Source organism: Hemicordylus capensis, chromosome 2 (assembly GCF_027244095.1).
Source record: "Hemicordylus capensis ecotype Gifberg chromosome 2, rHemCap1.1.pri, whole genome shotgun sequence".
NCBI classification, from domain to species: domain Eukaryota; kingdom Metazoa; phylum Chordata; class Lepidosauria; order Squamata; family Cordylidae; genus Hemicordylus; species Hemicordylus capensis.
In genome coordinates this window covers 363,513,720-363,532,244 of record NC_069658.1, presented here as the reverse complement: position 1 = coordinate 363,532,244, position 18,525 = coordinate 363,513,720, and the positions used below count along the sequence as shown (strand labels likewise).

General features: G+C 42.0%; 1 protein-coding gene across 2 annotated transcripts in view; it reads right to left on the bottom strand.

Moving 5' to 3' along the window:
• Positions 1-18,525, bottom strand: part of NEURL1B (neuralized E3 ubiquitin protein ligase 1B) — a 316,674-nt gene that overhangs the window by 51,040 nt on the left and 247,109 nt on the right. The window lies entirely within an intron of this gene.

Below are 18,525 nucleotides of genomic sequence, written 5' to 3'. Positions count from 1 at the left end.
TTAGACCTTTGGGGACAGGGGACCATCTTATTTATGTGTTGTTATTTTTTTCTATGTTAACCATTTTGACAACTTTGGTTGAAGAGAGTTATATACATATTCATAGTAGAATCTTCTGAAATCATAGCAAGAAATTTGAAGAGGTTCTCCAACTCATCTTACAACTTAAGACAAAAATCATGAAAAGCTAGTGCTCCCAGAACTCATCATGGTGTTTTCTAAAGATTTGGACATCACAGACCTGAAGAAAACTTGAAACTCTGGATATAAAGTTCAATGAGGGACAAGTCACATATTTATTTTTGAGACAATGAACAGTGACTTCACCACCTCATTTTCAAATGGGGAACAATTTATGTGCAACAGGGGAAAAAATCATCAGAAAAAAAGGGCAGTGCCACAAATTAATTATTTTTACAAATTAAGTGTACACATAAAGGTTATTCCCTATAAACTGATTCCCACAAATATAAATATTGTATACAAATAATGTACTATGTTAGCAAACCAACATGTAACTAGTCCTGGGCTGACATCCTAACTAATGAAGCGTGCACACTGTGAGGGACCATATGCATCAGTTGTTCTTATTTTTTATTTATTTATGTGATTTGTATACCGCCCTTCCAAAATGGCTCAGGGCAGATCCTTGCCCAATCCCCCTGTGCCTGGTGCTGCTGCTCCAGAGTCCTTAGAGTTCAGAACACTGTGCATGCTTCAGAAGCTCTCCTTAAGGCTTGAGGGTCAGCAACATATTTCTGACCCTGCAGAGCACTTCTGGAGTTTGGGCAGTGATCCAAACTTTAAGGACTCTGGAGAAACAGCACATGCGCAGGGTGACTGGGGGATTTGCACAAGGGCTTCTGGCACTTCCCCACACTCCCTCGAGGAGTGTATGCTTTGTTAGTCAGGATGTCAGCCACTTAGTTCATAAGGCTATGTAGTAAAATTAATTCTAGATCAATACTTTTTGTATATATGCAGAACAACTTGGGTATAGAGTAAATGTGGAAGCAAATTTGCCCTTAAGGAAAATAAAAACAAGGAAGAAAAAGGCTCCAAAGTATGAAGGATTGCGGGGGTGGGAGTGGGGAATGTCTAGCAAAGTAGAAAACACAAGGAGCTATTCTGTAAGGGTGGTCTAAAAATCAAACAAATTAATAATAATAATAATAATAATAATAATAATAATTAATAAATCTCAGACTTGCTACATCCATTCTATAAGTCAGCTATAAGCATACACTGCCTCCAAAATCACAGCCTTGTTTAACTTCTGCAGCCACATTCACATAAGCAGTTACTTCACTGTTATAAATGCTATTTAACTGCTTTTTCCAACACAAGTGGAAAAAGAGCAATAGCCATTTACCCTGTCCGTTTACACAATATCTATCTTTATGACTGCTGTGCCACATTGTTGTTTGCAGGAGAAGTAGGGTTTCAAAATTTACAAAACCATCACTTATAATAAAGAAAGAGCATCTGCTTGCTCAGTTAAAAGGGAGTGGTCTAAGTCTGACAACAAACATTTTGGGTACACAGAAAGGGAGGGATAAGTCACAACGTGCTGTCACCTTGTATTGTGTTTTTTAAACAGTTTATTTCCTGTGATACTGGCTTTATGCAATTGCATTAATATTCCACATCCTAATATACTTAGAAACTTTACTAAAAATCAAATGGGAGGGAATTGGAGCATAACGTACCAAAGTTCAGGGCCCCTTCATAGGTTATTGCTGTGTCATGGCTACTCCTTTGCCCGTGGGCTTTTTTCAGCCCAACTGCCTACATTTTGCAAGATGCAAATGTGGGCATGACCAGTCAAGCAGGTCTTTCCCCACCTGATCTCCCCTCAGCTAGGAGAGCGGCCAGCTATCTGATGGAAATAATCTATATGGTTGGCCCTGCCAATGTGGTTCTGGCTTCTAAATAGGATTTTGGTGCTACAGACACAAGCCATGCAGAAGCAGTTTCCATGTGGTTAAGGCAGCCAGGGCTAAAAGTAATGGGCAAGGAGGGAAGGTAAATGGCAGCAATGGCCCAAATTTAACCTTAAGGAAAATAAAAACAAGGAAGTCTCCAAAGTATGAAGGATTGCAGGGGTGGGGAATTCTATCGAAGTGGAAAACACAAGACTTCTCCTTACTTGTATAAATGAAGGACAAGCTTTTGCTTTAAAAACAACCACCACAAAATATCAAGAGTGCAAACAGGGAAAGAGCACAGGATGCCTTATTTTATTTATTTATTTATTTGTTTATTTATTACATTTTATATCCCACTCTTCCTCCAAGAAGCCCAGAACGGTGTACTACATAAGTTTCTTCTCACAACAACCCTGTGAAGTAGGTTAGGTTGAGAGAGAAGTGACTGGCCCAGAGTCACCCAGCTAGTCTCATGGCTGGATGGGCATTTGAACTTGGGTCTCCCCGGTCCTAGACCAGCACTCTAACCACTACACCACGCTGGCTTTACAGATTGCACCCCCTCCTTTCATGAATATCAGCTTCAGACAAGGTGAAAGCCTACAGGTCTGAACAAACCTTTATGATGTCATGAAATATATAATCTGAAATCCTCATGCCACTTGCTTCAGACTAGTCACATCAAAATCAACAGGGCCATTGCTCTGGAGTTGGAGTCTGAAGCCTCAAGTTGGGTAATCTGCCACCTCATTTTGAAAGTTATGGCCAGAGTTATCTTTACAGCACAAGAACCTCATAAAAATGTCCTCAAAGATCAACAGCTTTGATAAGCATTTACAAGGACAGATGATACAGTGAACAGAAGATATGTGGGAGAATCTGGCAGGCTCCACAAGAGGCGCAGGAAGACATAAGGAACAGAATATACTTCAGAGGCTAAGAAATGTTCTCGTAACATGCTTCACTTACGTCAGTCTCCAAATGCTGTGAATATCCTAGGAATGCACAGCTTATAGTCAGTATATACAAAGCTTAAAACACCAGAGCTAAGAAACAATTGTTCTCTCTGGTTCCACACTTCTGGAAGTCAGCTGTGTCACTATACAGTATGTGTTTTATGCCTACATTTGGGGCATGTGGATGAAATGTTTCTATGTTACCCGCCACATGCAAAATGCAGGGCTCAAGGGAGATACCATTCAAATGCTCATATGCTTCCTGGTTTGAGATAACCATTCTTCCTTTTCATCAAACAGAGTTACCTACAACGTTTGTGTACAGATATGAAACATCATAGCTCAGTGGCAGAACACAAGTATTTTTTTATTTTTTATTTTTAAACAGAGAAGATTCAATATCTGGCATTTCTAGTTACAAGAATAGTAGGTTGAAGAACTGGGAAATACCTCACTGCCTGAGACCCACTGCCAAGCAGAATAGACAAGGGGATAAATAGGCCAATGGCCTGGAATAAAGGCAGCTATGTGTTAAGTTCACTTTCTTAGAATATTCAGTTGCATAAACGCTCTCTCCCACAGTATAAGATGTTACACAAGCAATAACCTGGGTGATTGTTGTATAAGCATCTGTCTATAGCAAACATGTCAAATATGAATGGAGTGCCCTGTCTCTCAAACAAGAGGCATTTGAAAACCCTGCGATTGTCCCAACTCCTACCCAACAGGCATAGCTAAGCCATAATGTCAGAGATAGTGATAAAAAGTTATGGGAGCAGCTCAGTAATGAGTACTACGATTAAGTACAAATTTTGTTTAAAGGAGTGCCCAAAAGTGAATTCTTGGAGAGTTTTGAAAACACAAAATTGCTTGCAGCATTCCTTATTGGGCCAAAACTCAAGACCTACATCTGAGTATGGGTGCCTAAGTAAACCAAATTCTTTTGGAGACGTTTTGTATACAGTTGATTTACCCACCACTACAAATCTTGTCACATAAGATATCAGAATGTTAACTCTGTGTGAAGATAGCTCTAGCCAGCTGTGGTATTTATACACAGATAGAGCTTTTTGCAGAAGCCTATGAAAGCTAGTATGCATTTGCTTCAAATTCTTACTAGTAATAACATTTCTTTTCCTTTGCTCATGTGGGTAGTAAAAAAGGAGCTTTGTTGGACTTGTAGATAAATTATTATTAAGAACATTTATAATGTTTAAAAATTATACATTTTTAAAAATTTATAAAAATATAAATAAATATACCACTTTACAACAGAAAATGTTTTCAAAGTGGTTTACACAGTAAAAGAAAGAAAATAAGAATATAAGAACATAAGAAGGGCCCTGCTGGATCAGGCTCAAGGCCCATCTAGTCCAGCATTCTCTTTCCCACAGTGGCCCACCAGAGGCCTCTGGGAAGCCCACAAGCAAGAGATGAAGGTGGTTCCTTGTCCAAAAGGAGCTCACACTCTTAAAAATAAACCAACAACAACAACTAGAAGGGAGACAGCAGCAAACAGCCATTGGAAGACACTGTGCTGGGATGAACAGGAATAATTACTTTCCGCCTGCTGAATATAAGAGAATCGCCACTTAAGATGTGCTTCTTTGCCCAGTTAGCAAGGGTGCAATGGTTCATGAACAGACTATTCTGCTGTGAAGAGGTGGAGTATAATGTATGGAAATCTGTCCCAACACTATCAAAAATTAGTGGAGGAATCAGCACTGGACAGTGCAGACTATGTGAAACAAGGTGCCAGGGATGTGTGTGTCAGTATGTGTGAGTTGGACAGACGTGCCCAAGAAAAGGAACAGAAGATGCAAAGTGTCAACATTCAACAGTGGGTTACCTTAGTTAGAAGGTTAGGACCAACTGAACTAATGCTACTTTCTCAGGAACAAAGGTTAATTGCACAGTGAGACGCGAATCTTCTGTGGGATCCTGTGTTTTATCACTGTGTGTGTGTGTGTGTGTGTGTGTGTGTGTGTGTATCTGTGTGTGTGTGTACACACACACACACACACACACACTGCTGCTGCTGATAAAATGTCTTCCGAAGACACCTACAAGTACTCTATATGGTATGATACACAATGTAGACTAAAGCAACTGGCTACCTACTTGTCCATGGTGAACAAAGCATCTGCTTAGAAGATAGGAGACAGAAGCCTCTTAGGAAAGAAAGGACAAAAGGTCCAGGGCAGTAGTAACCCTTTCTCCTCTTCCCTTGACAGTCTGCCTCTGAGTAAGAGGACCCTTTTGAAGTGCTGGAACTCTTATATTTAGCAGGAGGAGAACACCTGCCACTATTCAACCCAGCACAGCATCCCTCCAGTAGCAACTGCTGTCTCCTTTGTGAGGCCACCCCCCACCCCACTCAACTTTAGGGACAGGGAATGATCTTCAATTTTATTTTACTATATAAACCAGTACAAGAACTTTTTGTTGTTGAAAAGCAGTCTATAAATATGTTTAATAATAATACTGAACCATGATTCAGTGTTACACTGGCACTCTGGTTACCACAACCCAGGGTGCTCTCTTGACCAAGGTGTGCAAATCCTGGTTAAAACTAAGGAAACTCATTTAGCATTCATCAGAGTTACCAATATGGTTATGTTTTTATGGCAAGCAGGGGAAGGATGGAACTTATGCCAAAGAGGGGAAGAGAAATGTGAGGCCCACTTCCAGTCTCTGTTTAAGAAATGCCAGTCTTGCATCTGTACTGGCCCACAATGGCATTCACAGCACCTCCCAATGGATGAGGCAACTGTAAGTTTTACTGGAGAGTTTTCACACATATCAACAGTGATATTCAGAAAGGGAGAGGAACACAGTATGCCTATGATTTTCACCCTTTGTTAGTACATAAGATTGTCTCATGTGCAGTAGCTACTCCTTAACATTCTTCATCTATCCTGCTATACTCACAACCAGGGTAATTAAAGAACAGAGACAGTACACTTTTGTTTCTAATGCTTTCACTACCTGTTTATAGAAAGGATTCCAATCCACATTAGGGACCCTAATGGCCAAAGTACTGTAATGATTTTAGATAAAGAGAGTACAAAAGTGCAAACATACAAAAAAGCAAGACTTGTAGAGAACTTTTAAAAGTTCCAACTGCTTCTGTGAGTGTTCCAGCCTTTCCCTGAGTTATGTGCATCCTCCGGTGGCTGGCTCTTTCTGATTCCAACAAGAAAGGTCTGTACATGAGCAACTCCCTTGCTGCTCATCCGACTATGTGATGCAGAGGGGCAGAGTATTTATGGATAAGGCGGCAGTGGATCCAGCCTCCTTACAAGCAACATGAGGCTAACCGCAGAAGTCAAGATGGCAATTAATCAGGGAGAATGTGACTGCGATCCATAATGACAGTTAACTCCATTATGGTCTTAACATTATGGTAAAGAGACACCACACAAGATTGCATTCCAGAAGTGTGGCACATCTCCTCCTGCAACCAGCGCCACCACTTCCTCATTTATGCATCCCTACTTGCAGGGGTGAAACAACAACTCCTTAATATTTGCTACAGGAGAATTTAAATGGATTTCCCTTGTTCATTCCAATTGCTGAATCATGTATTTATTCATCTCTCCATCATCTTGTTTTATGTTATTTTAGCAGCCCACCAAACTCCCTATTCTTAGCCAAAACAGGACCAACTCTCCAGTGTGCAAAAGTGCCCTTTTAAGTCATCACAGAAGATCAAGGCTAACTCTATATTTGATCCCTGTAGGTTAAAGAATTGATTCAGATTAAAGTCAAGGCCTTTCTTACAAAACAGATATAAATCACACAAGCTTAAAAACAGCCTTGTAACCACACTGTTTAAATATGAGAGAAAGAAGATAAACATGGGTAGAATTACTTCATTGTGCCCTTCTTCCCATCATTTGAAACCTTGAGTATTTTTCTTTCATTAGTCTCAAACCTGTCAGACATGGTAAGCAGCTTTAACATTTAACAGGTACAGTATACAGAGACAGAAGCAGCAAAGCAACTTCACTTTCCAGAGGCAGAGAGACAATGGAAAAATTTCTGCCTGAAGACTACAGAGAAATTACTTCCATGACTCCAGCATCTGCATTTCTTGTGAGGATTCCACTTCTTTTGGCCTATGACATCATCTTAAGCTTTGTGACAAAGCAACTGTGATCTCATAAGTACCATACAGAAAAACTACCTTGCTTTTAGAAAAAGATTAAAAAAACTGGAACTACCGAAAGCACCGCTGCATTACTTGGTTGTAGCAAAAAGAAAAATGTTTCTCATGGCACCATAAAGATTAACAAATGAATTCTGGCATAAGCTTTTGTAGGCAAGAGCCCATTTCACTGGATGCATGAAGTGGATATTGAACTGTGAGTAAAAAGCTGCTTTCTTCCAGAACATTCCCTAGCATACAAAGATTGCAACACTGCTACCAGAGGACAAATGCTTCGAAGCCTCTGGCACTTGCAGAAATAAAACTTAAACCACAACTATGTAATTCCAGCAGGAGGAAACAGAACAAAAGGACTAAAATACATACATACAGCCAACAACCAAACCAAACATGCTGTTGGTGGCATAGACCAGGCTAAAATGGAAATGTGTTAGTGATTAGACAGCTTTTTCATTATTTATTTATACACTTATATCCCGCTCTTCCTCTGAGGTTGTTTTTATCCTCACAACAGTCCTATGAGGCAGGTTAGGCTGAGAGATACATGACTAGCCCAGAGTCACCCAGTGAGTTTCATGGCTGAATGGAGATTCAAACTCGGGTCTTCCCAGTCCAACACTCTAACCACTACACTATTCTGGCACTTTACTATGCTTTAGAAAGAAAAGGTGGTTTTGTCCCATTTATAAACCTAATCTCACCTGCTTCTACAAAAACCACGAACAGCAGCAGCAACTTGTTGAGTTGTCAAGGCATTAAGAGTGGGGAGCAGGGAAGTCAACCAGTGCCTAAAGTCTAAATTAAGAAGAACAACAAATATTTATATGCCACTCTTCAACAAAGTTTCCAAAGCAGTTTACATAGAGAAACAACAAACAAAAACAAACAAAAAAAGCAAGATCGATCCCTGTCCCCAAAGGGCTCACAATCTAAAAAGAAACATAAGACACACACCAGCAACAGTCACTAGAGGATGCTGGGGGTGGATAGGGCCAGTTGCTCTCCCCCAGCAGTCTAAGGATGGATTGGCACGATCAGATTGCTTAGCTGTCACAAAAGGGGTGGAGTAGGAAATCTGCTGGCTGAGATGCTATGCAGGAAACAAAAGATTCTAAGAGGGGACATGGCAGAGAGAGAATGAATCTATTTATCAAGTGAAATTTAATATACTTGCTGACACTTAGCAACAACTTCCTGCCCCAAAGATGGAAACAAGGATAACAGGGTTACCATACACACAGGACTCATGTACCTTTCATGGTTAAGAGGTAATTTCAGCCCATGTAACTTTGAGGTGGGAAAAGTCTCACTGATTGAAATCCCCTCTTTTACACAATCATGAAAAGTACTCAAGAGTCCTGCTGTCCACCTTCCCATTTACCCAAAGATGTACATTTCTCAGAATCAAAAGTCTGAAAAGTAAGAAAGGTAGAGAGGGAAGAACTCTGGCCAATACGATGTGCAACACCAGCACTGCCCATCAGCCGGGGCAGCTCTGCAGAAGTGCTTATTGTAATGACACAAGACTGCCACCAGCACAAGATAGTGTGGCCTGAAAATTTAGCAATAGCAATAGCACTTACATTTATATACCGCTCTATAGCCGGAGCTCTCTAAGCGGTTTACAATGATTTAGCATATTGCCCCCCAACATTCTGGGTACTCATTTTACCGACCTCGGAAGGATGGAAGGCTGAGTCAACCTTGAGCCCTTGGTCAGGATCGAACTTGTAACCTTCTGGTTACAGGGCGGCAGTTTTACCACTGCGCCACCAGGGGCTCTTTAAAAATAAAAAGGGCTAAATCATTAGCTCCCCTTCTCTTCCTGCCCCCTTCCATGGGACTAGCTCCTGCTTTGAGACCATCTTGTTCACCCCATCACAGATTCCCCTTCTTATTCTAGTTACAGAGCTGTAGTCAGAAAACCGAACTATCAGATTGCGGGGCACGGAGTAGCTTGAAATTGAGCTTCTTCTATAACACAACTGCATGCAAGCTCCACTAAGCATATTGGAAACAAAAGAACTAATTTAATTCATGGGTGCCGCTATGCAAAATGTATGTTTCCATCTTTGATTAGAACATGAGTGAAACTGATTTAGAGGAGGGTTTTTAGAATCTGAACAGTGGATGTTATATAATTATCCAAATGAATCATCATGATCAGGTTCACATTTTCAAACTTGAGTGCTTAAAACCAAAGACATAAAGTGTGTCTCTAAATTACTGATCTGCACTCAGTATATGCAGGATGGGAGAAGACAAATACTCTAGACCTCTAACCTTATTTGCATACCTCAGATCTTGGATTTCAAAGTTAAAATGCTTATTCCAGAAAAGAAAGCAATCTGGATGAGTAAATCCAGTGAGCTGCAACAGTTGCCCAGAATGAGGTGACAAGAGAACAGTTATGAGACAAAGCAAGTATAAATACAGTACTAAAACCAAACAGAAGCTAAATTAACTACAATTGGCAAGTCTGTGGCCCAGAAAGCACTTGTTGTGTCAGTGTTATATTCTTGGAAGTACACACAGGGAGCCTTAACAAGAGGCATGGCAGTTATTTCAAGCTGCAGATCTGGGGCACCGTTAGGGATGCCCAAGCGAGATTCAGACAGATATGACCTATGCGGCACTATCCATCAAAGAAAACTTCAATCCTCACCGAAATAAACAGGAACAGTGTTCTAATTTTTTTTCCATCTGTGTGTGGCAGTATCAAGGCATTGTGTGCACACATGCATTCTAAGTGGGACCTTCCTAATTCAACCTGAGCGGGATCTAAAATTAACTGAGTGGACATCAAAAAAATGTATGAGCATGCGCACATGTGCACGCCTTAGAGGGAACACTGAACAGGAACCAGGCAAGACAATGTCCCAATAAATTGTGCTCATGTACATTAGTGTGTTGGCAATGCAGAAAATCCATTAGGATGTTCTGCCTCTGGCATGAAAAAATCATGGGTCAGTCCAAGAAGAGTGCTCTGTGTAATGTTCAGGACATATGGGAACAAACTGCAAGAAAATATATTAGGAATTAGCAGCAATTGCACTGGTTTGCATGGAGGAAAAGAAATGCAGCTAGGGATGGGAAAGTCACCCATAGCTCACACCAAGCTACTTCTCTCAAACTTGAGAAGTAACATGGCTTATTTCCAAGCCAAGATGGAATTCGATGCTCCTCTCAGGAAGCTCCATCTCTTCTCTATTGCTCAGGCCCAACCTCACTCCTCTATAGTCCATTTATTGGCTGGGCTGGCAGCAGCAGCATTATGACCAGGGGGAGAACAACACACCAGGATGAAGGCCCAAGTACACTGTCTGAAAAGTAAACTGGAACCTTTTGTCCTGGTATGTTGCAGTGCAATACACCAGGCACCAGAGAGGAAAAGGAGAAACCTCCCGCTCCCTATGGCAAGAGCATCATCATGGCTGTTGCTCCTGGCTCAGCCAGTGAGTAGGGTTTAAGAGGAAGAAGGTTTGCAACATTAGGGGCAAACTAGGGATTCTTCTCCATCTTGAAAGTTAATCAGAGTTATAGAAGGCCTTTTAATGCTCACCTCTCCTTTCAGTGAGCATTATGATCCCCAAAACATATCTCTAAGATGGACATATCTCCAGATCGACAGGTTTCACCAGCATTTCTAAATTCAATGGATTAGCAGCATTTTCTCTCATGGATGGAACATGAAAGGGAGATGAATCTGTATTAACCACAGTCAAGGCAGCTTCTCACATCACATTTTCTACTCAGATCGACAAACTGATGTACAAAAATATATGTTGTGATAGATGAAGATGTGCAATTTACTGTTTTTCTTTTCAAAACACACAAAGTGTGTAGTCCTAAACATTTGCCCAGAAAGGCTACAAGCTGACGACTATAAGTGAGAGTTGCTCACATTTTCCTCAGTGTACAACTCCATCCAAACAAAAGAAAGCAGTATGTTCTTATATCCACTGACTTCCAATATTTCTCCCTGGTATTCAGACTAATGAACACGTCATGATCAAACAAAACAAAAATCCTGGATCTATATTCTAGCTGAGAGACCAACTCTTCTGCTTCTCAGCTGGTGGTTGGGCCAGCTGCTCCAGCTATCCCAGCATGCCTACCATTTATTGTTTAGAATTTGTCAGTGCTTCCCCTCCTGCCCAGTGATTCTCAAGTTTAGGCACAAAGCACTAGAATTGTGTATGCCTTATCTAAATATTATACCCTCTCAGATCAAAGTGATCCAATTCAGAGATTCCTCAAAGATCTCTATTTTCTTGTCCCAGGTTAGTTGGCAAATCTTTCAAATCCTTCTCAAAATCCAAAACAAAGTTTCCTAAAAAGGAGAAAAGATGAACAATGTGGCTGAATGAGCAGATCGATGAGGAAAATGGACCTGACAACAAGAAGAAAGGAGACTATTACTGCAGATCTTTACCAGAGAGGAGGAGCCTGGCTTGGGACAGAAGCCACCAAGGGTGAAGGAGAGTGAGAAATGGGATGCAGGCTTAGTACCAAAAGGACAGGCAGTAAGGATGAGTATATTGGCTATAAAATCAGGAGAGATGCAGGTTCAGTTTGATGCTCCCCAGTATAATGATATATTAACCACATGCTTTAATATGGCTGTTATGAAAACTATTGATGAAAGAAGTATCTGGATTTGTTGTTCTTTCAACAGCCAGTTTTTAAGGTACATTTAATGTCCTCCATCCAACTGGGCTGATATCCAGTTGTCTCATAATGAACTTCAATATGTACCATATTTATATGGCAGGTAAAGGTAAATTGTACTGTCAAGTCGGTGTCGACTCGCTGACAACCACAGAGCCCTGTGGTTGTCTTTGGTAGAATACATGAGGGGTTTACCATTGACATCCCCCACACAGTATGAGATGATGCCTTTCAGCATTTTCCTATATCGTTGCTGCCCCATAATCTGGGAAACATACCAGAAGGGATTTGAACCGGCAACTTCTGGCTTGCTAGTCAAATCATTTTGCCCACTGCATGATTAGGTGGCTTTAGTTGCAGAGCAGGGGAGAAAGGTGATAATTAAACAAGCAAAGAGAGAGTGGATGGATGGGAACAGCAACTTAAGGAAGTAAGGTGAAATGAATGTCAAAGGAGAGCCACAGAGCATAGTGAGATGAGATCCACCTGTGAATGCAGAGCAAGCAATCAACTATAAAGGGAAATTAAAGGGGTATAATTATCTACAAAGCCAAAGAAATGTCACAAAATTGCACGTTGGCATGCTGCATATAACTAGAAACATCAACTCTATATCTCAGGCAGCTTTTCAAGTCAGTGCAAGTCATACCCATGCACTGCAAAGTTCAATGCCTAGTTTATCAGCTGAAGGAAATCCTCTATAATAAAGAGCCAGGGTGTGCGCCCGTGTCTCTGCGCCCGTGTCTTCCTCGGCTGTTCTGGGCATGCGCGGAGCGCATGCCCAGAACGTTCAAGGAAGATACGGCCGCAGGCACCAGGCGGCCATGTTGAGGAGAGCGGCGGGCCGAGAACGGCCTACGGGGAGGGCAGAGGCGGCGGCAGCGGGTCCAGCCCGGCCGCGGAGGCCGGCCGCGGAGTGAGCCGACCGCTGTTGGGAGAGGGGAGCAGCTGGGTTTGCTCCGGCCGAGTGGCTCTCCGAGGCAGAGCAGCAGCTGCTCTCCGGTGCAACCCCGGCCAGCCAGGGGTAAAGCGAGCAAGCGAGTGAGCGGAGTGGAGCGCCGCTGAACAATAATAAGCTGCTGCCGGCTCCTCCCGCTGTCGAGTCTGATGGACGGACTGGCTGACTAGCTACGTGGGGGGGAAGGAGCGAAGAGGCTGGGGGGCTCTCAGGCGCAGAGCGAGCCAGCCAGCGAACAGCGGCCGGGCAGCGAAAGTGGAACAAGCCAGAGTGGCGGGCAAAAGAAGCGAGCAGCGCACGGCGGCTGATGCTTTCCACGGCCGGGGGATGTTGGTGGCGGCGGCCAGCGACCGTTGGAAGTGCCGCTGCGTGGGGAGGAGGGAGACAGGCGAGGCTCGGCCACCATGCGTGCCCTTCAGTAGGCCGTGCCCACAGACCCCCTGCCTTCAAATTCTCTTTTGCTTTTGTTGGGTTGTGCTCCTTGGGACTAGCCCAGCCACCCCTTCAGGGCTGGGGTTGGCCCCAGGCTCCAAGTCGCCAGGAGAAGGAAAGGAGTAGTCTTGCATAGGAATATAGGAAGCTGCGATAGACTGAGTCAGACCCCACCTCTTCTAGCGCCCGTTAATGTAACGGGCTCAAAGTTACTAGGGGAAAGGGGAGCAAAGTGGGGACCATGCGGACAGGGAGCAAAGCAGGGACTATGCAGGACGCAATAGCGGTCTACTAGCGCCCGTTAATTTAACGGGCTTAAAGTTACTAGTAGGAAATAAACCAACTGAGGTTTGTAGTCTTGGAAATGATTTGAAAGCCAGTGCACTGTGGCATAGCTAAGCCCAAACATATGGAATATCTCTACTACAATCTTACACCATTTTATTCTGATTTAACTAGGATGGCTTCCCCAAAGAATCCTGTGGGTTGTAGTTCAGTGAGGGTTCCTCACTGAAGTGTTTTCTAGTTTTCTTGCAAAATGAGTTCAAGTATGCCCTGGTGAATGGGAAACAAATGTAAGTCTGGGATACAGATATGCTGACAGGGTGATCCACTATGCTCTCCCTGACTCCCATCCCCTTCAGAAACAAGAACGAACCCTACTAGTTTTCCAGTGGAATGAAGAGAGAGATTTTGATAATGGATTCTAGCTCCCCAAATGCTGTTTGCAATTTATGCATCTGGTATATCTTCAAGTATAAAACAAACAATTTCTTACAGAAGGCCAGTAGCATTTTCAGAGATGGAAGCAGGGGATACCCTGAAGAGCCTTATTCCAGCAGAGTCCCAACTAAAGCAGAGGCTAGTTAGTATGACATTCAAAGACTGAGCCCTAAGACAAACAACAGTAAGATAAGCATGCTTTAGTGATGGAAAAGCATTGTATATTTGCAAGCTATTACTTAGCTAAATGCAATTTTCACCACTCCAGAGGAGTTGTTTTTAAATGTTATCTCTTGCACCTAAATTCTTGTTCTCTCCTTCAAATTGGAGCCATCCTTCAATGCAAAAAAAAAAAAAAGCATTTCATTAGCCCTGCTGCCTTTATAGTTACATGCCAATTGTCTTAATCTTGTGCATGCTAACTCAAAATACTGGACAAAGATCTTTTCTAAAAGGTGTTTTGAATGCAGAGTAGAAGGGGGAGTTGTAGCTTTAAAAATGTGCTCACATATCTTGAGAGGCAGCAGAAGGATTTAAGAATTGATGGTTTCCCCCCAACTTTCCCATTAAAAGCTACAGTATTTAAGACATGCAGACAAATGTAAATCTGGGCTTTTCCCATGATGTAAACAAGAATGGCCTGGCTGGATTTTCTCTGTATGACATCAGACTGAAACCATCTTCTCCAGCTTCCAAACTTTTCTAATGCTGAGTTCAAGAAAATTAACAAAAATATGAGCCTACCTTACCATTAGGATGGTTTTCCTAGTATCTGTGGAAGTTGCTGCTGCTTCCATGACAGGACAAGAGTAGTACTTTTGTTTAAACAAGAAAATGCATCAGCAGTCACAATGTAAAAGAGGAGCTCTTCAGGTTTCTGCAGAGAGGGAGATGAAAGACTCCCAAAGCTACTAGGTCAGCCATATAATCATTCTAAACACCCTTGGCATTTTCAAATAGAATTGGCTCAAGAATTTAAATACGCATGAAAGCGTTTCCAGTTCTCCAGCAACTGTTGTGGAAGAATGTCAAGACATGCCATGGTCTGGAATGGGCAATTCATAAGAAGGAATATCACCTGTATGTCAAAATAAAGGCATAATCCTGCATATTCAGAGAACATGACACACAAATGCCATATTCCATATAAATATTTATCATTTAGGCCCATACCTTAAAGAATGCTTCATTTTAATGACAATCAGATACATCATTCTACCTGCCACACCATTTTATATCTTTTGTCAAACAGCATGCTCTCCTCTTCTTCATCCCTCCTTACAATGCATATGATTTAATTATATATATATATATATATAAACACTTGCTAACCATAGTCCCAGCACATTGCAGCGTGGAGTAAATGGAAGTTTAATGAAGCAAGCAAAGCATTAATAATTTAAAAAAAAAACCATGAATGGTGACACAGTTTATAAATTGAACAATGTCCCCACAGCAACATAGAAAAAACAGATTTTGACCATTACAAACTGTTCATACCTAATCAAGAGCAGTTGTGTAACTTCCTGTTTGTTATTAATCTACCATTATAGATTAGATAAAAACACAAAAAGCATACCCAATAAGGCAAGCAGAAGAGGAAGGAAATTGCAAGGGAGAAAATTGTTTGTTCTTTGCCATTACATTATAGTTGGAGTTGGGCAATGAAATTCAGAATGGAATCCAAATAAATACCCATGTGTACAGCAATGGGTTTTTTAATAATTGCAAAAGCAGCTCTGTGCAGTTCCTGGGCCAACTATACGTTGTAAAGTGTGGGAGCGTGAGAAGGCTCTGTGCTAGATAACAGCCCAGGTCCTTCATGTGTCAAGGATGTGAACTCCCAGCTATTAACATTAATGTTTGTGTAGGCTGCTCCACTCAAAAGCTGGTTTAGTAAAGATAAGCAGCTAAGCCTAGTAAAATGACAGAAGCAGTCTTAATAACCCCTTAGCCTTTACTCATTGCATACAAGAGCTGCTGGTTGCTTTCTACATCCGAGGATGTAAAGCTTTGCTGCCTCCCACCTACCCGCCTCTCTCCCAAAGGTCTCCGATTTAATTATTGTCATATTCCTTCCTTCATATGCCAGTAACATTTTCAGCCCCACCCTGCAGAGAATTTGCAGATCCTATGATTTTAAAGGGCTAAGGCCTGCATAACTCTGCATAAGATGGAGCTGTCTGTGGCTCTTTTATGGTAGGCTTGAAGTTGCTGCCATGCCTACGTCTAGACTAGATTCTGCCCAGGTACAAAACAAAGAAGTCACAAAATCAAGCAGATCTGACCCCTTGGATAGCAGGACTCAATCATTTTGCACTTTTGCATTCTGTGCATACAAGACAGTGACATGGCTGCAGCTAAAGCAAAAGTTTTCATCCCGAAGTATGTAAATCTTGCCCCAGAGTTTCATACACCTGAAACCTAAAAGCAAATTCCAAACATATCTTGGCGGCACAGCTACTGTATGGACATCAAATACTTGATTGTTAATCAATAATTTATTTGGATGCTTAACATCTCTAGAAACAAATTAATATAAATACATCAATGAAACTTCACATTAATTTTTTTTAAAAACCCAAGCTAAAATAAAGCATCATCAGAATACCAAGCCACCAACAGTCAGTATAAACATAAAGGTCGATGCTACTAAAATAAGTTCAGTTTTAATTAGTCCCTGTATAGCAAGGGAGATTCATAACTATGGGCAGCCACAGTGTGGAAGTGTGCATGTGACATATAAGAGTGTTCCAAGGAAAAACGAGGGGACAAAAAATGCTGAAGGCTCACAAGAGCTTAAAGCCGTAATTCAACACTGCTAATTCTTCATCAACCAACTGTTCTCATTGCCTGCTGAGTGGGTTGAAGGGAGGAGTCTCAATTACAAACTTGCAAGCAAGAGAGTATTTGCTTTCTGTTATTATCAGGACAATACTGCTTGGTGGGGGGGGGGAAGCTTTATTATAATCAGACCGTGGACTGCACCAAACATATTTCAGATGCACTTTCAAATTATTTTCCTTTTTGTATTACTGAGCAGTACTGTACATTACATATGAAATCTTAAAAAAGAAAAATAAAGGCCAACACACACACACTTTACAATGGACAGCGTCTCTCCAATTCAGTTGCATAAATGGCCTTTTCAGCCAGAAACACTTATTTCTCCTTCTTTCATTGCACTTGCAGTGGATAAAGATATATCCCAGCTGCTGCTAAAGGTCCATTGTCTTTATTTCAATTTCTTGGGGAGGGGAGAATGGTGGTGGGGCCCTGAAAGGGCCTAAATTTTCAAAAGCATATTCTTTCTATACGTCAAAGAAACGTGGGTCAAAAGGAGGAACAAAACAATCTTCACCAAGCAAACCGTCTGTCTCTAAATTGACCAGTTCTGTCGCCAGCATACCACTTGCCTACTGAACAAAGGCCACCAGTTTCTGCATCTGTCCCCTCATGCATGCCTAACCTGCCAATCGTGCCTATTTAAAAAGGCAACAATTATTTTCCCCTGTTCATTTCTGGTTGTTTAAGAACTTTCTCAGTACAGAATTAATTCTACATATATTTCATTTAGAATAAAGTCCTATTGATTTCCACTAGAGCTTTCTTCCAAGCAAGCACACTCAGGAGCACAGCTTTTGAAACAGTTTCAAAACACTCCTTTGCACATTAGACTGTATCAAGTGGGAGAACATTCAGAGAATATGGATTTTTTTCTAACTCACATCAAATGAGGCATTGTTGATTCTGTTAACATAAAAATGTATTTAAGGCACAAAAATGACAGCTTGTTTCTCCAATGAGAATATGAAGCCGCCGTAAACCAGGACAAAGGGTCGGCCCATTATCTCAATGTGGTCTACTCTGACTGACAGCAGTTTTCTGAGACATTTGAAGCAGAGCTCTTTCCCAACCCTTTTGCTGGAGAAGGAACCCGAGACCTTATATGTACACCAAGCAGGTGCTCTGCTACTGAGCTATGGCCACTCCCCCTTTCCTAGGGCTGCAGTACCCACACTGATGGAAAGAATAAGTCTCATTGAACTCATTGGGACTGACTTCCGAGTAAGCAAGCAGTAGGCTGCACTCAGAGAGCTTTGGCATATTTCTGGATCAGTGCAAAATCAAAGAGGACCACCACATGCCCAATCCAGGGCTCCACCTGGTGCAGCATGCCCGCATCTGCCCTAGAATCATAAATAGTAGAGAACTAAAGTGCTGCTAGAGATCATCCAGCCCAGTTCCCTGCCCTGAAGCAGGATTTCACTTCTGAAAGGGGAAGAAGTATCTTTATTGAAAGAAGTTTTTCTTGTAATGAGCCTCAACAATAAAGCAGACGGAAGCACACGAAGAAGAAGAAATAAAATTATCCTTCCTCGGCTCTCCCATATTCGTCCATACCACCCAGAGCTGACAGCTTCCCACAAGCAGAGCGCAGGATGGACCAAGGCGTCAGAGACACCCCGCCTTTGGGGGCAGAAGAAGCAGAAACAGCGAGTGACAGGAAGCAGCACGTGCAGGGAGAAGGAGGAGGACAAAAACCTGCCATTGTCATTTTGCACCAGCAAAGGGAATGGCAAAACTGTCTGGACACTCGGACTAAAGCAATGCAAGCCACTTGCTGGGACACACACAGAAAGCTGCTTGCAACAAGGTGGGGCGACCAACCCCTGCCACAAAAGC